Here is a 25,343-nt window from a genome sequence, read left to right as displayed (position 1 = left end):
ATTATTTACCCATAGAGTTATAGTCTTACAAAACCACACGGGCAGTTGTCCACTGTCTCACAAGGTCTCTGTGAGTCAGAAGTGGCTGGATGGCAGTGAGTTGTTATTCTTTTCGGCAGGCTGGGGGGACTTCTCATTTAGGATGTTCATCTTCAAGTGTTACTCAAATTCTGTATTTTTCCCGACAGTTTTATTGGCATATAATTTACATATCATAAATTCCATAGTTCATCCGTTCAATCCTATCTAGGGGCATTGAACAGTCACCACCACATCCATCAGTCTTAGAGTACCCTCCATCAGTTGTGCAGTTACAACCAGTTCTAGTTAAATTCTTATTACCTAGTTTCATTTCGTTCTGCCCTAGAAAGAAAAATGCTTGTCCTATCCGTTTTTGTAACAACTGTTCATATACTCAGAAATCTGTGAAGATACATCTTTACTGTTTCTTCCTGAAGCTAAAAGATCCCAGCTTTCTTAAATATATGCTTTTGTTTTCAAAGTTCTTTATGGGCCAGAATGACAGAAGCAACTATTTTCAAAAGTTCGGTTGTATATGATATATGTTCCTCTGAGAAAGGCACTGCACATTTTAATTTCATTGTGCTGATTCAGAAATAGCCACAGCTTTTTCATCATATGCTGATGGACAGAGCATTTGTGTTCATTTAACCTTGAGGTTGAAACTTGTTCCCAAAAAAGTAACTGACTCATAGCATTGGCTAAACCCAGAATAAAGACCATCAGTTTCGCTCATCATAAAGCTCAGCTAGCCCCTGCTCCTAAAATATACTAAAATTCACTTTTCCTTGACCCCTATCTGGTGCTATTTATTTACAGATGTAAGGATGTTTTTTCTGTCTTTGTCTCTTACAATGGACAACCTTTGTTCAACAGCATTGAAGTGTCAAGCTATGTGTGCGACAAGACTTGGGAGACTCCATTGTGTCTTACACACAGCTCCTGCCCTCAAGGAGCTCACTGTCTAGAGGACAGGACATTTGAAGTGCTACAAATTACAGGCTGATAGAGAAGTGCTATTGCAGCTTGGAAAACAAAATGCTTTGAGTCTTCAAAGGAGTGAGAAAGGGAGGCTAGGAAGGCTTCCTGGAAAGTGTGTCCTGAGAGATGATCCATGAACCTTTTGAAAAGTTTAGAGACACAGATGTCCTAGGAAAGTTCTGGGGAGATCAAATAGCCTGTCACACTATATTAGAAGACAGCATCAAAGACCCAGAACAAAAAATCTTATGAAGGTGAATGAGGGGGAGGGTGGAGTGGAGACCCAAAGCCCATCTGTAGACAATTGGACAACCCCTTACAAAAGGGCCACAAGGAAAAGAAGAACCAGTCAGGGTGCAGTATAGCACCCACGAAACGTGCAACTTTCCTCTAGTTCTTTACAGCTTCCTCCCCCCACTATCATGACCCCAATTGTCCCTTACAGATCCCACTAGACCAGAGCATGTACACTGGTACAGATAAAAGCCCTCGACACAGGGAATCCAGGACAGATAAAGCCCTCGGGACCAATAATTGGGTAGCAATACCAGGAGAGTAAGAGAAAGGTGGGGAGAGACAGGGAGAACTGATCACAATGATCTACATATAACCGCCCCCCAAGGGGGACGAACAACAGAAAAGTGGGTGAAGGGAGACACCAGATGATGTAAGATGTGAAAATAATAATTAGTTATAATTTATCAAGGGTTCATGAGGGGCGGGGCTGAAAGAATAAGGAACTGATACCCAGGTTTCAAGTAGAAAGAAAATATTTTGAAAATGATGATGACTTGACACAATGAATGGATGTATGGATTGTGTTAAGAGCTGTGCCAGCCCCCAATAAAATGAGTTTAGAAAGAAGACAGTAATGGGGGAAGTAAAAAAAAAATGCAACTACGAGATAGGTTGATTGGGACCAGATTGTGAACAGTTTTGGTTATTCTTTAGCAAATGGTGGTGACAAGCACCAAAGTAACATTTTCCAATCTATCTCATTAGAAACTCTGTATGTCTTCAAACACAGCTTATGCCGATGTTTTATTCTGAGTTTACCTGTCTCTAACAGAAGATCTGGTGTAAATGCCTGTTTAATTTATATCTCTTTGTACAAGTCTTGGGTCACTGGTTTTCCCATTGTATACGAGGAGGTACCAAAAAACTATTTTTTTCAAGCTATATATTTAATTTTCTTTACAAAACAACCTTATCACCTTCAAAGTACTCTCCATTACACTTAATACATTTTGTCAAATCTGCAATTCCATTTTTGGAAACATTTTCAAACTCATCTGTTTGGATGGCTGACAGCACCTCCCTCATTTTTTTCCATCACCTCTTCAGTGTTGTCAAATTGTTGTCCTTTCATGTCCCTCCTCATTTCAGGAAACAAAAAGAAGTTACACAGAATGAGGTCAGATGAATAAGGTGCTTGGGGCAAGAGAGGCATGCTGCTTTATGCCAAAAACTGGCACACTGAGACGGCTGTGTGAGCAGGTGCATTGTTGTGGTGGCAAAATCAGACCCCATCTGCCACAAAGCAGGTCTTTTTTGTCTCACACTGTTAAGCAATCTTTTCAGAACCTCTAAATAGATAGCTTGATTAACAGTCTGAACTGGTGGAACAAACTCCAAATGCACTATTCCCCTCACATAAAAACAAAAAACAAATGAGCATTATCTTGATCTTTGATTTCTCTTGACGAGCTATCTGGGGGTGAGGTGACAATGGCATCTTCCACTGGCTTGACTGATGTTTGGTTTTGGGGTCATCAGAATAGCACCCTGTCTCATCACCTTGGAAAAAAGGTCTGGGTCCCTTTGGAACTGTTCTTTCAAAGCATGGCGTGTTTCCACTCAACACTCTCTTTCCTGATCAGAACCTGAGGCACAAATTTCAAAGCGACCCTTCTCATTCCCAAAATCTTCCATTAAAGTTTGCTGAGCCGAGTTCCAAATAGTCCAGATAACTTCCCCATCTCTTCAATGATCCATCCTCAGTCTTCAAGCACAAGTGTACAAATTTTGTCAACATTTTCATCCATTCAAGAAGTAGATGCATGTCCAAAATGCGGTTTGTCATCAATCAACATTTCACCTTTTTTGAAATGAGAAAACTACGCATCCACTTGAGTTTTTCCCATAGCGCTGTCCTTGTAAGCTATGTTCAACATCACAACAGTTTCTGTGGCATTTTTCCCAAGCAGGAAACAAAATTTCACAGCCATATGCTGTTCTCTTAAATCGGGCATCACAAAAAATGAGGTTCGAGTGAAACTGCTTTTACAAGAAAAAAAAAACTTCGCTGTGCCACTGGGTGCACTAACTCAAAATGAGTTGTTCTATGCTGACTTAGAAAAGAAATGTGTACCATGAAAGCTCCGCCCAGCAGAGCTTTTTTTCCATTTTCTCCCCGTATATGTGGAACCACTTGAGTAAATACAGCCTTCTATGTATAATGATCTGGAAACCTCTTTCTCTCATTTTGCCCATATTCATTCCAGACCTCTCTGTACCACTAACATGTTGCCTCTGTGCTATCCACTGAAAGATTTGGGGATGAGCTTGCCCTATAAGAGGCACAACCTTTTGTACCCAATAACATTAAACACTGACTATGAGCAGCATTATGGCCAAATGCCTCTAATTGATTGGAGCATGTGACAGTGTCAGACCTTGTCAGCATTTCTTCATGAAGGAATATCAGTTTACTGCAAAGGGTCTGCTGCACCAGTGTAGTTGGATTCCACAAAACGACAACTTTGGTTATTTAAAATGTGGAGAGAAAAGTTTGGAGCAAACAATGAAATGCTCCTGATTGTATTGCTTAAAAAGATGGGTCTATTTCAGGAGCTATAAGAAATTTCTTAAATATATTGAGCAATTCCAACCCCTGACACCACCTCCAACCGGGTCCTGCCACTGCTCACCTTCGCTGCAATCTAACATCTCGGGTCCTATACCCATGAGGATCAGCAAAAAATAAAACAGAAACGCCATACCCGTTGCCATTGAATTATGACTCATAGTGACCTTCCATAGGGTCTCTGAGGCTGTAAATCTTGAAGGGAGAAAATAGCTTCAACATTCTCCCTCCAAGTACCTGGTATGTTTCAACTCCTGAACTTGAGTTAGCAGTCCAACACTTTACCTGGAAGTGCCACAGGGGTAAGGAAGACTTACATGGGGCAGGGAAGGTGCTGAAGTGTATCTCAGCCATATCTTAGACTTAGACACAGCCTAAGACACAATCTAAGACACACTGAGATTGAACTGCTGACCTTCAGTGTTTTAACCTTTCTTTTTTCTATCATTACTTTTTTTGTTACATTATTGGTGATAGAAATTCTTCAGGATTATTATAACATCCTGAGAAGTAAGGCATCTTGTTATTTCCTTATTGCTTTTCTTAATATAGATCCAAAGTAATACCTTTTTAAAAAACATTATGTTTGTTTTAAGTGAAAGTTTACTGAGCAAAGTGGCTTTAAATTCAGTAATTCACACATTTTGTGTTGGTGACAATGATTGCAATCCCTGTAAGTCATAGCACTCTTTCCACTTCCTCCCCTCAATTCCCATTTCCATGCATCCTTTTTTCTTATCCTGTCTTGCCTTCTGAACTTTTTTATCTTTGAGCAAATGCTGACCTTTTGATTCCATGTGGTTGACTATTCTATTGAGTGATACCCGCATGGTGTTATTGTTCAACTTGTAGGACGGTCTGTTGTTTGGCAAAATGCTAAACCATGAGGCTAAGTTCCGTTCTAAGGTTGTAAGATGAGTAAGGGCCATAGTCTCAGGTTCCATCATTCTTTATCAGACAACTATGCCTGGTCCCTTTTCTTGTTTGTTTGTTGTTGTTGTTTTAATGATTCTGAGTTTTGTTTCATAATTTTCTGCCACACTATCCAAGACTTTTGATTTGATCCTTGTCAAAGTTGTCCATGGTCGTAGCTGGGAACTATCTAGTTCCTCCGGTCTCTAGTCGTGTTTTCCATTAGGCCTTTGGACTGTTTGCTTGATTCTTTGATTTTCTTCACTATTCTTTGCTCCACATATGGAGAAACAATAGTCACTACTCCTTAGATGGCCGCTTCTGAACTTTTAAGCCCCCAGGCACTGCTCACCAAAAGAGGGTGTAGAACATTGTCTTCATGAACTATGTGGTGCCAGTTGACCTTGATGTCCAGTGAGACGATGGTCCTGAGCCCTCCGTTCCAGAAACTCATTACCTCAAAGTAGCTGGTCATGAAAGAAAGGTTTTGTAAGTTTGCCTCCTACTATCATATTCATAAGGAGCCCTGGTAGCATGGTGGGTTGCACTTTGGGTTGTAAACCATAAAGTTAGCAATTCAAACCTACTAACTCCTCTACAGGAGAAAGATTGGGCTATCTGTTCCCATAATGATTTAGTCTCAGAAACCCTGAGGAATAGTTGTTTGGTCCTATAGGGTCACTATGAGTTAGAATCCACTTGTTGGCAGTGAGTTTGGGAAGGTTATTATACACATGGATATATTTACAGCACATACAAATGCATATATAGACATAGCATCTGCCAGCTTATCTGTGGTTATGAGTATAGTTTAGTTGTCCTACTCATACCTGCTTATTTTGCCTGTCATTGATTATTTTTTCTATTACTGGTATTGCATGCTTTTGTGTGCGTAATAGTGATTGCTTCATTGTCTGTACCTTTTCACGTTGTCCTTTGCCTTAGTGATGTGATTATCTTTAGTGGTAATGTGATTATCTTTATTGTATATTGCCTCTCCCTTCATCCAACTATACATCTATTATCTAGTTAGTGATTTTCCCTCCTCTCCTTTCCCTGCTAGTCATTAAACAATGGTTCTTTATATGTGTACATCTTTCCTTAATTTTTTATAATAGTGGACTCATACAATAGTCGCCTTTGATTGATATTTTACTCAGCATAATCTCCTCCAGGTTCATCCATGTTATGAGGCACTTTGTGGATTCCTTGTTATTCTTTAACATTGTAAAGTATTACATTATGTATATGCATATAACTCTCTTTTGTTCTTCTCCACTGGAACTTTATTTATTCATCGTCTCTTTCATCTGGTTGGGTTTTCTTTTTCTTTGAAGTATGCTGAAATCTAGAGCAGAATGATATAGTATCTACAGATTATTTCGGATAATAATGACATTTTCACAATGTTAAATCTTCCCATCCATGAGCATGAGCATGTTATATGTGCTTCCATATTTTTAGGTCTCTTGGTTTCTTGCAATACATTTTGTATTTTATTTGTATGCATCATTTATATCTCTGTTTATTTCTACATATTTTATCACTTTGGTACTATTGTAAATGGTACTGCTTTTCTTATTTCCCGTTCAGAGTTCTCTTTGTTCTGATGTAGAATAATCCAGGTTTTTTTCCCCAACATTAAATTGTTTTATGTTGATTTTTTACCCTGCCCACGTGCTGAACCTTTTAATTAGTTTCAGTAGTTTTCTCATCTGGTCTTTAGGATTATCTCATCTGCAAGTGGGGATAGCTTTACATCTTTCCTACCAATATGGATGACTTTTATTACCCTTTTTAATTTAGTGTACTGGCTCCTTCCAGCACAGTATTAACTAGTTGTGGTTACAGGGGACATTCTTGTCTGGTTACCATTCACAAAGAGAATGCTTCCAGTATCTCTCCATTGAGATTAATGTTAGCTGTCAGTTTTGTGCATATGTCCTTAGTTATGTTGGGAAATTTTGCTTCTGTCCCTATTTTGCTGAGAGTTTTATCAAGAATGTGTATTTGATTTTATTGAATGCTTTTCTGTATTGATTGATAGTATTATGTGGTTCTTTTCCTTTGTTTTGCTTATCTAGTGTATCACCTTGATTGTTTTATGTATATTTTTCTATCATTGCATACCTAGTATGGATCTTATCTGGTTGCGATGTTTTTGGTTTGAGTGGTTTTTTTTTAATATGGTGTTAGATTCTATGGACTAGAATTTTGTTGAGAATTTCTTGCATTGATGTTTACGAGGTGTATTGGTCAGTAGTCTTCTTTCTTTTCTTTTCTTTTTTTTTAGACCAAATGCTCTCTTTGCCAGGTTTTGGTATCAGGGTTATGCTTTATTATTAAAATGAATTTGAGAATATTCTATGCTTTTTTTCTTCTTTTTTTTTTTCAAATAGTTTTAGATTGGTGTGAGCTCTTCTCCAAATGTTTGATAGAACAGTGGAGAAGTCTGTGCCAGGACTATTTTTGTTGGGAGGCTTTAAATACAACGTGATCAGTGTCCTTTTTCGCATATGAGTCTCTTCCTGTTTTCAGTCTGTGTTAGTTTAGGTATGTCATGTGTTTCCAGAAGGTTGTCCATTTCTTTTAGGTTTTCAAATTTGTTGACATAGTTTCTCATACTACTCTATTATTCTCCTTTGTTTATTTGTTTGGTTGTTTGGTTGGTTCTGTTGTAATATCACTAATTTCATCTCATATTTGTGTTATTGATATCTTCTCTTTTTCCTTTATTAAAATTGTCAGTGGTTTATTAATTTTGCTCATCTTTTTGAAGAACTAAATTCTAATATATTATATTGTTTTTCTATATTCTGTTTCATTTATTTCTGCCTTAATGTGTATTTTCTTCCTTCTTGATACTAACTCATTTCTGATCTTCTTCTAATTGTTAGAGTTGTTGGGTTAAGGGGGCTATTTGGCTCTTTCTCCTTGTTTGATGTATGCATTTAATTTTTATAAATCCATTTCTGAGTACATCTTTTGCTGTGCCCCAAAGGCTTTAATATATTATGTTTTAATTCTCATTCCATTCTAGGAATTTTTTTATTTCACTTTTTATTTCTTCTATTACTCTGTAGTTTTTAACACAGGTATTACTCAGATTCCATGAATTGGGTTTGTTGGTTTATTTGTTTCCTGATCTTCCTATTACTGATTTATAACTTTATAGTATTGTCATCAAGAAGATGCTTTGTACTATTTTGATTTTTCCCCCCATTTATTGAGGCTTGCTTTGTGGGAGAAAGACAAAGCTTTCTACTCTCATAAACAGTTATAATCTTAGAAACCCATAGGCACAGTTCTACCCTGTCCTATAGAGTTACTATGAGTAGAAATTGACTCTGGCAGCAAGTTTGTGGGCTAAAGTATGGTCTGACATGCAGTGCATATTAAGCTTTTGCTGCTTCGATGGAGTTACATATGTCCATGAGGTCAAGTTGGTGGACTGTATTGTTTAGATCTGCACTTTATTTTCTTCTTAGTTATTCTGTCCTTCATATCTTCTTGATACAATTGAACTATTGAATTGTATGATATGTGGATTACGTCCCAGTAAAATTGGCTTTATTTAAAGTGGTGTATTAAAGGCTCCTACTATTTTTGTGGAGTTGTCTATTTCTCTTTTCAGTTCTATTAATTTTTTATTTATCTACTAGTGTGTACATATTTATTATGGTTATGTCCTCTTGTCGGATTTACCTGTTATTTGTGTCTTGCATCCATGTGTGTGTAAGAGAGTGTTGGGGGAAGGGGGCTGCACACATGAGGGGATGTGTGGGTTAGTATGTGTGTTAGTGTGTGTATCCGTACGTGTCCTTCCTTGCTCATTACATTGGGTTTTTCCTTATGATCATCTATTTTGTCAGAAATTAATATTACCACTTCTGCCTTTGTAGGTTTGCCATTTGCTTGATATATTTGTTTCACCCTTTGAAAATTGGTTTATCTTTACTTTTGAGTCAACACTGCATCTCTTGTAGGTAGCATATGATAGGTTCTTTTTTCATATCCATTCTGCCACTCTTTTTCTCTTGATGGTGCATTTAATCAGTTTACAGTTAGTGTAGTTATTGTTAGGTATGCATTTACTTCTGTAATTGTTCATTTTATTGTGGTGTTTAGCTTTTATTATTCTGTATATTTTTCTATGTTAGGTTCATTTTCTACCAGGTTTTCTTTTCACTTTCTTTGTTGCTATTGATCTTTTGATTATTGAATCTTTATAATTTTGTTCTTTCTTATTTTGGTTAGAAGTTTAATAATTGTCTTTATGGTTCCCTGGTAATTTGTTTTTATCTCCTTAATTTTAAAACTCTTTTATTTTTATATCATCTTGACTTTCTCTCTACTTAGAGGTTTCATAATTATGCCATTTATTCTCTCTTTTTGCTTTGTATTTTTCATCATTTATAGATTGATACCTTGGTTCCATATTTTCAATATTGTTTGTATATATATTTTGTTTTTGGAAATTTTTCTTCGGGCTTGATTTCCAGATTTCGTCATCATGTTTCTTAATTTCAGGCTGTTGTCTGATGTAGTTGATTCTCCACTGAAGGACTCCCTTTAACCTTTCTTGCAAGATTGTTTTTGTTTTGTTTTAACTTAGTTTTGCTTTTTTGACAAATTCCCTAAATGTCTCCTTATCTAGGAATGTCCAAAATTTGCCGTTATTTTTATGTACATGTTTGCTGCATATCTAATTCTTGGTTGTCATTTGTTTTGAATTTCAAGGTTTTATATACATCATCCTGTTGACTTTTTGCCTGCATGGTTTCTGCAAAAAGAAATCAGAGCTCATTCTTATTGGTTACCTTTATCTTTTTTTTAAGATCATTTTATTGGGGGCTCATACAACTCTTATCACAATCCATACATCCATCCATTGTGTCAAGCACATTGTACATTTGTTGCCATCATCATTTTCAAAATATTTTATTCCTACTAACATTTCATTTTCCCTGAGTTGTTTTCAGGATTCTTTCTTTGTCTTTAGCTTTAGAAAATATTATGATGATGCTTGGTGATTTTCTTTGTGATCTACCCTATATGAGTATCATTGAGCTTCACTTATGGCTATCTTTTCATCTTTAATGGTATTAGGGAAGTTCCCTGCTACCATCTTCAGTAATTCTCCATGTGTTTTGTTTATTTGTCTCCTGTTAGGAAATTCTGATCACCCATAAAGTTTTCCTCTGGATTTTGTCACATATAATTTTTTCGTGGATTCTTCTAAATTGATGTTTTTGTTCTTAATTTTGCTTATGGTTTCCTTGATTTTTTAACAAGTTTTTTTTAATCATTTTATTACAGGCTCATACAACTCTTATCACAATCCATGCATACATCAATTATGTCAAGCACATTTGTACATTCATTGCCCTCATCATTCTCAAAATATTTGCCCTCCACTTAGCCCCTTGGTATCAGCTCCTCATTTTTCCTCTCCCTCCACTATCCCCCTCCCTCACAAACCCTTGATAATATATAAATTATTATTATTTTGTCATGTCTTATACTGTCCAATGTCTCCCTTCACCCACTTTTCTGTTGTCCATCCCCCAGGGAGGAGGTTATATGTAGATACCTTATAATCGGTTCCCCCTTTCTACCCCACCTTCCCTCCACCCTCCAGTATCACTACTCTAACCACTGGTCCTGAAGGGATCATCTGTCCTGGATTCCCTGTTTTTCCAGCTCTTATCTGTACCAATGTACATCCTCTGGTCTAGCCAGACTTGTAAGGGAGAATTGGGATCATGATGTTGGGGGTGGGGAGGGGGGCGAGTAGGAAACATTTAAGAACTAGAGGAAAGTTGTATGTTTCATTATTGCTACACTTCACCCTGACTGGCTTGTCACCTCCCACAACCCTTCTGTAAGGGGATACCCCATTACCTACAGATGGGCTTTGGGTCTCCACTCTGCACTCCCCCTCATTTACAATGATAAGATTTTTTGTTCTTTGATGCCTGATACCTGATCCCTTAGACAGCTCATGGTCACACAGGCTGATGTGCTTCTTCCATGTGGGCTTTGTTGCTTCTGAGCTAGATGGCTGCTTGTTTACCTTCAAGCCTGTAAGACCCCAGACTATATCTTTTGAAAGCCGGGCACCATCAGCTTTCTTCATCACATTTGCTTATGCATACATTTGTCTTCAGCGATCTTGTCGGGAAGTTATGCATCGTGGAATGCAGTTTAATAGAACAAAGTATGCTTGCATTGAGGAAGTACTTGAATGGAGGCCTAATGTCCATCTGTTGCATTAATACTAAACCTATAAATATATGCATATAGATCTATTTCCCCATCATCCTATATAAATATATTTACATATGTACATGCCTGTATTTAGACCTCTATAAATGCCCTTTGCCTGCTAATTCTTTCCTCTATTTTCTTTTACTTTCCTCTTGTCCCACTATCATGCTCAGCCTTCATTTGGGTTTTAGTAATTTCTCTTGGTTACGTTGCCCTTGACGAATCCCTACCAGGCCTCTCACACCCTCCTTGCCACTAATTTTGGATCACTTGTTGCTCCCATGTCCCCCCAGAACCATCGGTCCCGTTGTTTTCTCCTGCAGACTGTTCTTCCAGCCTATCTTATCTAGATAGACCTGCAGAAATAATAATATGCACGAAAAACAAGGCATAGCAAGACAAAGCGACAAAAGAGAACACAACAGCAACAACAACAGAAAACCAATGATCAAAAAATAAATAAATTTTTAAAAATGAAAACTAAAAAAAAAAAAAAGAAAAACCTGTAAATAGTGCAAGGTCTATTTGTTGACCTCTAGGAGTGTCCTCCAGTTGAGTCCGAAGGGGTGCCATGTTCTGGCCCCAAAGTCTATCCTTTGCACTCCCTCTGGACCTCCCTGCTCTGCTTCCCCTACTGCTCTGCCCCACACCCTTAGTGTTTTGTCATAGCATGGTGGGGTCAAACCAGGCCAATCCCAACACTGACTCTCCAGTGTTGTCCCTGCTGTAAGGCCATGGGTCAGCAAGGGACGCCATGTCTCATAATGGGACCAGCCATATGGTCCACTCTGTGCATTGGCTGTTTAGAGCAGGGATATCGTCCTCCAGGCCTGGTGGGCCAGGATGTGCTCCACTCTCTCTTCCTCCTCCTTCATTTGCTTCCATGTTCTCTGATCAGACATGTCCCTCTCCCCGAGCTGCAACTTCAGTGATGTCCTCTAAAGTAAATTCTTCTGGGGGGAGGGGCTCAGCAGTAGTTCTATTACCACTTCATTTTCAGACTTCCTGGCCCATTTTGGTAGCTTACTTGATTCACCTTGACCCATTTCTTGTTTTAACTGAATTTTCTATTGTTTTATGGTATGATAGTTATTTCTCAATTATACACTGGTTTGTTTCTACTTGATTTTTTCTTTTGCCTTATTTTGATATATTCAGGATATTGTGGGCCAAGTGTGCTACTTTGTTTTGTAGCAAGGCAGCACTAGAATGCTTCCCCCTGGTCTCTGAATAGGTTGAGAAAATGATGATACTATAGGCACTGGTCTCTTTTTGCTGATTACATAAAGTAGTTGTGTGTGCATACACCCCTGACAGTGGAGGTCATGGGCATACAGCATGTAATCTGTGAGCATGGGCCCTATCAACTATATGGGTGCTGGGTGGACGACATGTCTTCCACAGACAGACAGAACAGCCTTTTGGGGGTGCCGTGTCAAAGGTAATTGCTATGGGAGAAGTTGGTCGATGAATCCAGGTAGAATATGGGCTGCCAGGGGGCATTGATGGTTACCTGGATGTTGGGGACAAAGTGGGCCTTCACCTCTGATTAATGAGAAGTGTAGAGGAAATGTATGAGAATGTATAAGACAATGGTTTAGATTCATTGGGTAGACCTGGTGTACTTGTTGACATGCAGCGGATTATCTTGTTCCTTAAGGAAGGGTTGCCACTCAAGAATCCAGCCTCTAGTTCGTGTTCGGGTCACCTTGCTTCAATCCAAATTTGTTTACACTGTACCCCTGGCTTCTCTCAGATTCTATTAGGTTGACTCCTCTCCTGTGCAACTTACCTTCTGTATCTCACAAGGGCCACATTGTATGGGCCCACACTCAGTCACTTCCTCGATCACTATTTTCATTCTGTTTATTCTTCCAACGGGTTTTTAATCCAATGTTTTATACTTTCATTTTGGGCTCAGAGTTCCAGGATCACACTATATCTGTTTCCCTTGGTTTCTCAGGTCTTTGTTGTACAGGAACTGGGCAAAAATGTGTCACAGGATGCCATTTTGCCTCTCCTCTCAAACTAATATGGTCTTGAAAATCAGCCCCTGAAATGTGAATGGCCATTGGTGGCAAGAATGATGAAACCAATGAGACAGTGGCTGCTAGCCAAAAGGTTCACCCTACAGAGTTGAAAAGCCTATCGAACAGTTTCATTCTGTCGCACGAGATTTCTACGAGTCAAAATATGACTGATGACACCTAACAACAGTCTTCTTATGACTGACCAAAATGAATGAAAGTGCTCCAACAAGTTGGTCTGTCGGAGACACTCCCCCCATCCCCAGATCCCTAATGGGAGACAGCACATGCTGTAGATGCCCATCTGAATAACCCTTCCATCTGAGATCACACTGTAAAGTTTTTTCGAGAAAGAAAATAGAGAATTAAAAACCTCCCCAATTCAGAGTGCATAAATGTCATTAAATCTAGCCTACCTTTTCTTGAATCTGTCAGATAAAGGAAATGATGTATCCAGAGTACAGATGGAATATAAATTGACAGGAACTTATGAAGCTGGTACTTATTCTGAGAGACATAGGAATCTAAAAACCCAATCATGCCTCATCCTTCGAAAACAGAAGAAGCCAGAAAGGTATTAAGAAAATCAATAAGGTAAAAATGTTCGTCCTACTATTTGGAACAACTCCCACACATAAGAATTAATTAACATAATACTTCTAGAACATTAAAGGAATGTTAAAATGTTATCTCTTTCCATAGAAAACAAAGAGATAAATCCATCTGACTTCTAGAGAGTGATTTGAAGAAACCTGATTGACAGTATTAAAAGCATGTCTGAGAGGCCATGTCTGTCCTGTGTCAGATCATTTAACCCCTTCGGATAAACAGATAGCGGTAGCTTCAGTTCATCAGAATTCCTGAGCTCTGTCATCAATGCTGTGACACATTCTAATTTTCTGATTCATTTGTGATGAAAAAATGCTCCCCTTTTTTTGTTCACAGTGCAAAAGGTAAACCAATGTTTGTGACTAACTCATGATAACTATTTTCTCCAGAATGTTACGCTATTATTATTTTCTCTTAGCAAAGTCTCTTTCCCACTTTAACATCCAGTGTGAATCCCCTGTGCACTTAGATGGCACCCATGCCTAGATTTGAAGCTCATCCAGAGAAATGAGAGACTAACCACCCAGATTCCATTTTTACAGTACCTCACTTGGCAAGTAGCTTAGCTTCCTTACCACATTAAAAAAAATAATAAATAAAAAATCTTCCTGCCATTGTATTGATGCTGATTCATAGTGACCCTATAGGACAGGGTAGAACTGCCCTTGTGGGTTTCTGAAACTATAACTCTTTACAGGAGTAGAAAGCCTTGTCTTTTACCCATGGGGTGACCTTGTGGTTACCAGCCCAATGCATAACCACTATGGCGCCCTGCCTTTCTTTATCATAAAATGAGTATGATAATAGCTTTCCTTTATGACTTTGAAATATTTAAAATGTAAATCAAGCCAAACCTTTTTTCTTATAAAGGAGAAGTTTAAAATAGCCTGTATACTCCCAATTAGCATAAATTTCCGTGGAAAACACATTTTTTGAACCATTAGCAGTATTGCAAATTTAGTAAATGGCTGCCTCTTTCTCCTACAGAATGGCTGGTGGGGTTGAACCACCAACCGTATGGTTTGCAGCTCAACAACTACCTTACAGCACCACCAGGGCATCTCACAGAAATTCCCCAGTGAATAGTAATTATTATTATTCCCAGCTCCTACTCCTCTGCCTCATTGTTGCCAACGCTGTATAGACTTTTAAAAAATGAATTATAACGGGCTCAGAACATAAGAGTTTGGGAAGTTTTAAAGTGTTTGGGGTGTCTCTGCAGGAAGCCTAGTGGCTTAGTGGCTTACTCATTGGGGTGCTAACTGCAAAGTCAGCAGTTCAAAAACACCAGCCACTCTATGTGAGAAAGGTGAGACTTTCTACTGCTGTGAAGACTTACCATCCCCAAAACCCTATATAAGGTTGCTAAGAGCCAGAATTGATTCATGACAGTGGCTTTGCAGAACTTACTGTAAAGAGGTCTGGTGACATAGTGGGTTATGTCCTGGACTCTTTTACTCCATCCTCTGGGGTTGGTATAAGTCAGATTCAACACAATGACAATGAGTTTGGTTTGGTTTGGTATATGTCTTGCCTGCCCCCCGTTCAGGTCCCCCAACACACACACACACACATACACACACACCTAGAACCCTATTGTTTATATATTTTATTTACTCCTGATTTCAGCCTACTTGAACTCAGGAGTGAATAAATGTATCGCCTTGATTAGTAGTAAATAAAGTCTATATTATTTTGTTAGAATCTGCTAGAGTTAATAAGCAGTGGAACTGATAAAGGACTTGCTTCTCTTTCTCCTTTGGTCAAAGGTTACTAACATGGGATTCATGGGTTCTGGGAGTCACTTGAAACATAATGTTTTCTGGCAGGAGTGACTCTCATACAGACTTATATCTCCTCGAGAGGTTCACAATCACTGCCCTAGCATATTTCAAAGATTGAAATTAGAACTGAATCATGTTTAAAGTTGTAATTAATAAATAGTTTTAGTTCCCTGGAGATGGACTCTATGTAATAGTTTCTACTCTGAAATCTTAAAGCTAAGATTAGACTCCCCCACTACAGGTTACCACTCCTTCTCCTCTCTCTACTCTTGTCCCTTTTCCCACGTTAATGCTCTCAATTATTTGTACTTTGCTATTTTATATTCTTTACTAGGTATTTGTACTTTGAACTTAGAAGGCTGATGTAAAAACTTTAATCTTACCTGAAGCTATTAAAGATAATTCTTTTCATTTCAGATTAAAAGAATTTGTAGACATAGAGGGTGAATATCATTTAGACAGGAATGGTACATATCAGTAAAATAACAATTTGAACTGAACAAAAATAAATCTATGTGGATCTAAACATATACTCAAATCACATAACAAACCGTAATTTAATCAAGAAGGAGGGGTCTTTTGACATTTATGAACATTTATGAATTGTATAAAAACCCAAGATTAAATTTTTCGTTTTAGTATTCAATTTTAGTTCAGTGTTATGGTTTTGCATTAATATATAAGGACAACAATTATGGCCAATAAAGTCTTCAATTTCATTTGGCTTTAGTTTGTCTTAAGATTATGACATACATACTGTAATTTTTCACTCTATCTTAGATTCCTGTCATGGCAGTCTGGGCCTCATTTGACATCCAGGAAAGATAGTTTTCATTCCAGACCATGGAAGTGTTAGTCACTCTGGGCACAATTTTGATTTATTAAAATTTATATGCTAATTCCGCCTGGAAAGTTTTAAAAGAAAGTTATTGCTTAGATGTGAGAACATAAGAAATACAAATTATATTTAAAGAAGACCATAACATATTATTGAGAGTTATTTGGCTTCTAATGTACAACAGGAAAAAAATCATAATTGACCATATTCCAGATAAAATCACTACTAATATTCTTCCTTTTATTCCCAAAGGACTGGGAAGGAAATTACGTTCAAAATATGGAAAAATGGTAGAGAAGGGAAATGGAAGGAAGGGAGGGAGCAGAAAGAGAAAGAAGGAGGTGGAAAGAGAGTGAGGGAGAGAATGCACCAGTGCACTACCCTCACATCATACTGGCTTATAAAAGAGAATAGAATATAGGAAAACTTAAGAGCTTTAAAGTCTTTGAAGATTAGTCAGACTCTATTTTTTATTTCAGATTTATATGTACTTCCAATGAATCATATATAATCTAATTATCCTGCTTAAAAATCTCATTAAACTCATCAATTTTTAAAAACAATTTGAAAGCATCGAGACCCCAGCCTTTCTTGTATGCACATGCATTATGACTCAGGCTGAAGGAAGATTTTCATCATAACGCTTCTTGTCCATGTAGGAGAACACCACCCTTTACAATCGTGTGTGATTGGGATGGTTTCGTATTGGTGATAAAAGGAAGACCATGTCTTTGGGGAGTTACTACAATGGTCATTTGTAGAAGGTCATTCATTCGCTTCATTCTGGGAAGTAAAGTCTCTCTAATTGCTATTTCCCTGCTTTTCCCTTATTGGGTGCGGACTATTTTACCAGGCCCTTCTCCACCATGTCCTTTGGCAAACTTTGTTGTACATGTTTCTTGAAGCCTTGTGTGAAGTGGGTAAAATCATGGCATCAGCAAGACAAGGCATTCCTAGATTAAGTCCTCGGGAGGGCTTAATGGGAAGCGTTGCTTTGTTTTCACAGCATCCTTCTTTGGGTTATGAATTTCTTATGAATCTGATAATATTTCCATTTTATCCTTCCATAAGAGAAGCTATTAATACAATGGCAGGTAGACAAGTACTATAATAGCTTACTTGATTTGGGAGTGTAAGATTGCAAAGGAGAATTATTTGATTAAACACAGAATAAGAAACAGTTAAGATCAGTGCCCCCCAAATAACTATTCCTGGCCTGATCCCTGAAATTTCCATCATTAGAAATATTTGTTTTAGGGGTAAATATTTTCCTTGAGAATTATTTATCAGATTATTTCCCACTGTAGTAAAACTGTTCCTAGACTGTTGAAACAGAGTAGTGTGACAAAAGGAAGCCAAAGAACCAAGGCTGACCTCACCAAATTCACAGTAGCAATGAAGGGTAACAGCACATGGTGGTGTTGGGCATGTCTAGACTAAATGTACCCTTAAAATGAGCAGAAGTTTATCGGGGTTTTAATAATCTCTGTTAGGCTACAATGAATCACACACCCCAGAGTACAGTTTTTACCTATTCTAGTCAGTGCTACCCCAGTAGACGTCACTGTAGTGATAGAGCAAGAACATCCTGCTGTGATAGAGATGTTCCATGTCTGATGAGCTAATAATCACTGGTCACCTGTGGCTGTCAAACCCTTGAATTGGGGCTCGTGTGACTTAGGAGCCAAACTTTCATTAATTCTTAGTTAATTCTGACTATTGTGAGTAGACAAATGAGGTGAATGACTGTAGTATTACACACCACAGCTCTAGTTAATACTCTATATGCTGACTCCTTGTGCTGACAAGTACTTCCTCATTGTAGTCCTTCTAAGCCAGCGGTGCTCAACCTGTGGGTCGTGACCCCTTTGGGATTCGAACGACCCTTTCACAGGGTCGCCCAATTCATAACAGTAGCGAAATGACAGTTATGAAGTAGCAACGAAAATAATTTTATGGTTGGGGGGGTCACCACAACATGAGGAACTGCATGAAAGAGTCGTGGCATTAGGAAGGTTGAGAACCACTGTTCTAAGATATAGCTTCCTTTCTTTGGGGTCTACAGGTGGCAAAATTGGGTTCATACTATTTGGTCCATGAGGATCAACCAATTCCATTTATACTTCAGTTTGGTTGCCTTTTAATTCCTTGCTTTTTCTTTGCTTTTCAGTTCCTTGATCATCAATCAGCAGCCTGCCCCTTCTCTTCATGTAAGTAAACCTTTTTCTTGTCCACTTTCATAGAGGTATCAGACATGGGAAGGTTTGGTCTTCAAATTGGCGTGTTTTCTGGCGGACTTCGTTGTGGTTTCCAGCGTGTCTTCAGTATGGTTCCCAGCTTCTTTTGTGTTTGAGGGCGATGTTGTTGGTCGTGGCAGTTGCCATCCGTGAGAGTGACCCAAAAGGCCAGTGGCCCAAGCCACTTTGTACTTCTATAAAGGCTGCCTTTTACCCAGCTGCAGCTGCTGTTTGCAAAAGTTAGTGCTCTGCTAAACTGTGACTGATGTCCTTCAGCCAGAAACCAGCAACAGTTGGGCTTTTTTGCTCACTGTCAATCAATGGGCGATTATTTAGTCTACATTTATACATTCGTTCCTAGGTTCAATCATTTTTAATTTTAGCTTCGAGATCAGAGATTTTATTTATTGACAAAATATCTAATCTCTTTTTACTAAGAAGTATTACACTGAAAAGGAAATGGGCTCAAATCGTGAGCAAAATTATAAGTCTACAGGAAAAATAGAAATCCAGGATTTTCCTGTGTCAGTAGGTTTATGGACCATATGATTTCTTTATGAAAAAGGTGGCAAATCTTTGGGGGGTTGGGGGTTACTTTTTTCAGATGAAACGAGGATATTTATGATTTAAATCTCTAACTTAATTTATAGCGAATGGCTTATGAAATATTATACTTCGAGTTGCTTAAAAGAAGTTCTGTAGCAAAGATCCCAAATATCTGAAGCTGTTGCATGAGACACCCCCCAGGAGATAGTACAGGGAGTGAAACTCACGCAATGCCATAAATAATCACTGGCATCCTTCGCGCCACTTCTCCCTCTGCCCCTTATTCACAACAAGAGAATATCTTACTTCACTTCTCCTCCTCAGTCCAAGTTAGTCCTTCTAAGCCAGCGGTGCTCAACCTGTGGGTCGTGACCCCTTTGGGAGTCGAACGACCCTTTCACAGGGTCGCCCAATTCATAACAGTTATGAAGTAGCAACGAAAATAATTTTATGGTTGGGGGGTGGGTCACCGCAACATGAGGAACTGTATTAAAGAGTCGTGGCATTAGGAAGGTTGTTCTAAGCTATAGTCAGAAGGAGGGCTCCCAAGGCTTTATTTGGTGTGTGTGCTGGAGTATGATTTCTATTAACATTCCTCAAAGCTACTGGTAAATATGTGTAGGGGAGCAGAATCCTCCAAAGGATGCTAAGGCTGACGTCTAACGTGACATTTATTCGATGACAAAAGGAAATTGATTAAAGTCCCCAAAGATGAGTGCTGCGTATAATTCATTATACAACAGGGATGGGTCCTAGCAGCCCGTGACAAGTCTGGTTATTCTGGGTGTTGATGGGCTGGGTCTATCAGTGCCAGCTTAGCGGAGATCAGTGTGCCCGCTTTTGGTTGCCACTTCATTTCTCCACCTCCTTCCTCTCAGTTACCTAGCACTGCATATTTCTAGCCCTCTGACTGGCAAATCATTTCTGTTTCACTTCTTTTGTGTAAAAACAGTTCACATAATAGCTCTGTGTTAGACAAGGCATTAATCCTCACATCACCGGGGATGAGTCAGCACAGTGCACTTCCTGCCCGCACACTCAGCTATTATGACGTCAGCACTATGGGCGAGCCTCAGACACAAGCTGTACAGGGGACTGGAGACCTGTGTCACAGATTAGAAATCAAGGGAGAGACCTTTGAGAGAGGGGGGGAAAATGTAATTGAAAAGCTGTCTCTGGCTCATAGGAAAATGTGAAACCAATTCAATGCTACATCATCTATCAGTCCAGCAGCTTCTAGAGAGATTGTATATTTCTAACCAGAGATAAGGGTAACATGTAATGCGTTCATAGCCTGTTCCTGTACCCATCCATGGGCCAGGGTTCATGCTTGCTTGGACTGTTCCAAACCCTGAGGCTGCCTTATGTCATCAGGATGACAGGGCCTTTGGCAGCCGTGGTGTCCTCAAATGCCCCAGAACACAGCCGATGACTCCAGGGATGGTGTCCCAGGGGCCCAGCAAAAGGAAAGTTCCTTTGGCACAGATCAGCGCATTTGCCCCAGTCCTTCTGGCTCCAATCTCCTCTACCCCTCTGCCTTGCCTCCCCAGATACGTGCAGACTTCTGCCTGCCTTCGTTCCTTGGCACTGCGTCTCATCCAACAGCTCTCGCTTTGTCTTACCCAGACTTCTGGAGGGCCAATCTTTCCCAGTACACTGGCACACAATGTAAGGGGAGCCCTCCGCAACCTGCCATGCTGCCTTGAAGCAGTTAGTACAGAATTGCCCTATTTAGGAGTCTCTGTGCCTATAATGTAGGCCTCTTTTCAGTTCAGGCTGAGAGTTGCGTTCAGGACAGGACCTTTCAGTATTTAAAACTAAGTGTCGAAATACCTCAGTGGCATTTTTTGTTCAAAAAGACATTCTTCAATCACACCGTTTAGCTTTCATTTTTACTTTCACCCCAGGCCATCCCAAGCTGCAGTGAGAGCCATCAAAAAGTGCTTTCTCGTTGGCACTTCCTGCCTTCCTTCACTTGCTAATAGACTCCCACCATACATATGCTTAAACCCACAGAAGCGCATACTATACCGTGCCTTCATTTTAAGCAATCATCACTTCTAGATCTTTATTCAGTCAGTATACATTTATGGCCTGCAAGTCACTGTGCTTGGTACTAAGGAAACAAAGATAAGTAAAAATTGTTGCCTGCTGTTAAGGTGCTCAGTGTCCAGTTCAGGAGATAAATAAGTAAATAGAGACCATACCGTGTAGATAAGGTCTGGAGTGGAAACATGCATAAGATGCTGTAAGGGGTGCCAGAAGGGAGTGCCCATTTGCTTGGTGTGGTGATTCCCAAGCTGAGTCTTCAAACCGAAAGGAGTGAATTGCGGTTTACTGGATGAATGAGGGAGAAGGGAAGGAAAAGGTGATCAGAATTAACGGAAACAGCAAGAATATTTTCAAAGGTCCGTGGCCTCAGATACAGAGGAGAGTAGTTCAGTATGGCTGGATCCCAGGCCTTGGGAGGGGAGCACAAAGAGATGAGCCTGGGCAGTAGGCAGGAGTCCAATCATGGAAGGCTGCATGTGCCACACAAAGGAATTTGTACTTGGTTCTGAAGGCTTGAGGGGGCTTTGAAGAACTTTAAACAAACTTGTATTTTGAAGAGAACTCTCTGGTGGCAGCATGCAAATAGGGAGACCAGGTGAAAAGTGAACAGTGAGGATGGGAATGGGTGGAGAGAGGATCTGGCAGTATTGAACTAGACACTGGCATTTGCGTAGGTCCAGCATATCTTGGCCCCGGTGCACAATCCTTGCCTTCTAGGAGAAAGGCTAATGTGTTGTGTGGGGCCACATTTTAGACTAAAATATTTCTTTATGAGAGCTTAACCACAGACCTCAGTCTGAATATGACCTCACTCAGCTCCCAAAATCACAGTTCTGCTGAAGATTCTAGGGGTCTCTACAGGTCTCTAATGGGTGTGTCCTGCCTACTAACCAGTGGGCAGGGGAATAAGGAGAAGCTATTCCCAAGGTCCTGTTTACCTCTTCTTTCACTTGAAGTGAAATGATTTCTTAATAATGCCCTCCTCCCCCGCTAAAGTCAATCAGTGCCCCAATTTCCTATCACATTCCCATCGCTGCCTTTTTCTGGGCAGAAGTTCCATGTCATTGAACTGAATTGCAACTTATGCACAGCCGGGTGTTGAAACGACTCAGTGTATTCATTCCTTTTCACTGAATTAGAGTTCACCATAAATGTGCTTTTCTTGTTCACTTTGGGCTTCCAGGCCAATTTAAAGGAAATTCTCAACAGCTTATGTCTTGTGTAGTGTGCTCGCTTTTGCAAATGGGAGGCTGTGCGGGAGTGTTTTTTCAATCTTCTCTATCTTGCTTTCTGGAGTAAGATTTGAGAAGATGAGCAAGGTGAGGAGCAGGGACCTATTGAATGCCTGGGACCCTCCAGTGACCTGAGAGCAGAGTGTAGGCTGGTGATCAGATGGTCAATTATGTGTTTGTCAAAACACAGTGGGCTGCATTCCAGACTGCCAGCTTTGGAGGCCCAGCTTCTGCCAACCAAATGTCATCCGGGAACATGCAACACTGGGCACTGTGAAGGAGTTTGAAATAGACCATGGCACGGCCAGCCTACTGCCAGTCTTATAACACCAATATGGCATGCACAGCCGGGCCCCATGTTTCTGAGCTCTGGAATTCACTGGACTACATTCAAGAGGTCACATGGGTTCATGTTTTCAAAGCCTGTGTTCTCTGCTTTGAACATTGTGACTTGCTTCTCAGCAATTTCCAGGGGATTTTTCCAGTCCCACCTCTGTGGGAACCACTCTTTTATGATGGTTATGAGCATCTTATACATATCCCAGAGGAGAGGAAAAAATCAACTTGCTTTGACAATGACAGTGAATCCAACTGAGAGATTCCGACTCTTAGGAAAGTACCGTAAAGGTGCATAGCTTTTAAAATATCAGGAACCACCTTGGCAACTTATAAAAAGCAGAAGGGCTTTGCCTATTTTATAAAGTGATTTGCATATACCTGCATAAATAATGTCCCCACCTGTACTTTTATGCATTTAGGTTGAATAAATTAAATTCCATGATCTTTAAAATATTCACTTTCTTATATTTCTCAGATACCATCTTCAGGACCCTTCCACCTCAATATCCTCCTCCCCCCCCCTCCCCCGCCCACCCCATGGTAGTTGTCCCTATGATTTTTTAAAAACTTTTGACTAATTCAAGAATCATTACCACAGCCGGGAACATTACCTAACATACCCTAAACATCCCTCTGCTTGATTTTCTGTTAGTCTTTCTGCATAGCAGACCAAGAGCAGCATATACTTTAGGTAAGGGAACATGGCAGAGTACATTAACTAAAATAAAATCACTACCCAAGTGAGTTCAAGTTCCACTACATCTGTGTGTGTGTGTGTGTGTGTGTGTGTGTGTGTGTGTGTGTGCAGACTCATACAGATACACACCACAGGGAAAACCCCGTTTTAACCTTTTCTTTCCTTGTCAACCACTATTCCTCCTCCGGAATCATCCAGTCACTGAGCAACAGCAATTTTAACTTGAGCCTTCAGGTCAAACAAAGCCTGGTTAGCAGACTGGCCAAGTACATTCATCCCATAAGATTTTACTAAGGACTTACTTTATACAAAGTATCATGGGAAAGCAAAGGATAAACCACGTTCTCTTGCTTGCTCTTAAAATAGAGTTAGAAAAGGAAGGTATTATTGAGTGTCTTGTGTGCATATAAAACAATAGATGACTAAGTGTCAGAAGGAATGTTCCAGTTGAACAAGTTTTGTAAGAGTTCATTCAGGGGAGAGGACCTTGAGAGATAGAATGCTTAATATAAGTGTGATTCATCTGGGTCTTGAAAAATGGGAGGAATGTATAAAAGGTGTTGGATAAAAGAATGATATTCCAAACAAAAGCAGGTCCATTAAGTAGTACCCTACTCACGATCCACATTCTCAGACCTTTGGAGAATAAAACAAAGAACTGATAGATAAAGCACCAAACATTTTTTTTTTAATTGTGTTGAAGTACACAGCTTAGTGTGGGAAGGAAGATGGGCAGGCTTGATCCTTCTCCTTTGTTCTAGACCTTGGCTGAGTTATCCCAAGGGAAATTTTGGACTTGCTTTGGGAACATAACTTCACTAAGTGGCTTAGTTGGTTAAACATTCATCTGCTAACTTCAAGGTCAGCAATTCAAACCAGCCAGTTGCTCCAAAGGAGAAAGATGAGGCTTTCAGCTTCCAAAAAGATGTACCGCCTTAGGGTTACTGTGAGTCCAAATCAATTCAGTGGCAGAGGGTTTGTAGAACTCCCACTGAGTTAATAGGAAAAGGAGAACGAGACTACATGCCTGAACTTACACTTGGATCATTGGGCACCATGGATAAGGGGGTGGTTTTTTGCTAGTAAGATGGTTCACCCTGTTTCCATGGGGAAGCATACAGATGGTGGCAAGAAGCAGAACATGTTTAAGAAACATGTATTTCTGGAAATTAGGAAAGGGGAAGAGGCATTTTACCAGTATGATGATCCTCAAGCTGGAAAACAAGAAGACAAAGCATTGAGAGAAATGAAAATAGAACCAGAGATGATAAGCCAAATAAGATGCTGGTCCACTAAAAGGACTGACTTGAAATTGGAATCAGTAGTCACAGACTTATCCTAGGCCTAAACTGAGCATCTTTTAGGTGTCTGGAAATCAAAACCTGTGGCTCAGGCAATAAATGAAAATAGTGGACTAAAACCTAGCTGGGAAGAAATAATATAAACCCCACAATCTCTTGTCAGACTACTAATAGCAATAAGAAAAAAGCATTTATTGAATGTTTGCTGTATTTCAGTCCTGGATCAAATAATGCTCATGGCTATCTGGTTTAACATGCAAAGTATCCTATTAAGCTGGTGCTGGTATAATTCTGATATTTCAAATAAGGAAACTAATATTTGAGCACCTTTGAGTAATTTTCCTGAGAACACAGAGTAAGTAGTCAAGATAGAACTAGGATCTGTGATTATCTGCCTGAAAAGCAGTGACCACATTTCAGTAAACTCAAGAGTACTACTCTTGGGCATTTATCCCAGAGAAACGGAAATATGTTTACACAAAAATCTGTGAGATGTAATGTTCAAAGCAACCATACATCATAGCCAAAATCTGGGGGAAATCCAAATGGCCTTCAGTGGTGAATGGTGACACAAACTGTGATCTATCCCTACCATGCTCTGCATAAACACAGAGACACTAGAGATACACCC

The 25,343-nt window shown here is 39.5% G+C and overlaps 1 protein-coding gene across 1 annotated transcript in view; it reads left to right on the top strand.

Moving 5' to 3' along the window:
• Positions 1 to 25,343, top strand: part of ZBTB20 (zinc finger and BTB domain containing 20) — a 428,724-nt gene that overhangs the window by 224,133 nt on the left and 179,248 nt on the right. The window contains exon 4 of the mRNA XM_004706412.3: positions 18,479 to 18,518. The gene's annotated coding sequence lies outside the window, so the exon portion shown is untranslated. The remainder of the gene's footprint in view (positions 1 to 18,478; positions 18,519 to 25,343) is intronic.

Source organism: Echinops telfairi, unplaced genomic scaffold (assembly GCF_000313985.2).
Source record: "Echinops telfairi isolate 266 unplaced genomic scaffold, ASM31398v2 ScPeMD7_6;HRSCAF=24_0, whole genome shotgun sequence".
NCBI lineage: Eukaryota > Metazoa > Chordata > Mammalia > Afrosoricida > Tenrecidae > Echinops > Echinops telfairi.
The sequence above is the reverse complement of the archived record's forward strand: the minus strand, read 5'-3'. Positions and strand labels throughout refer to the sequence as shown.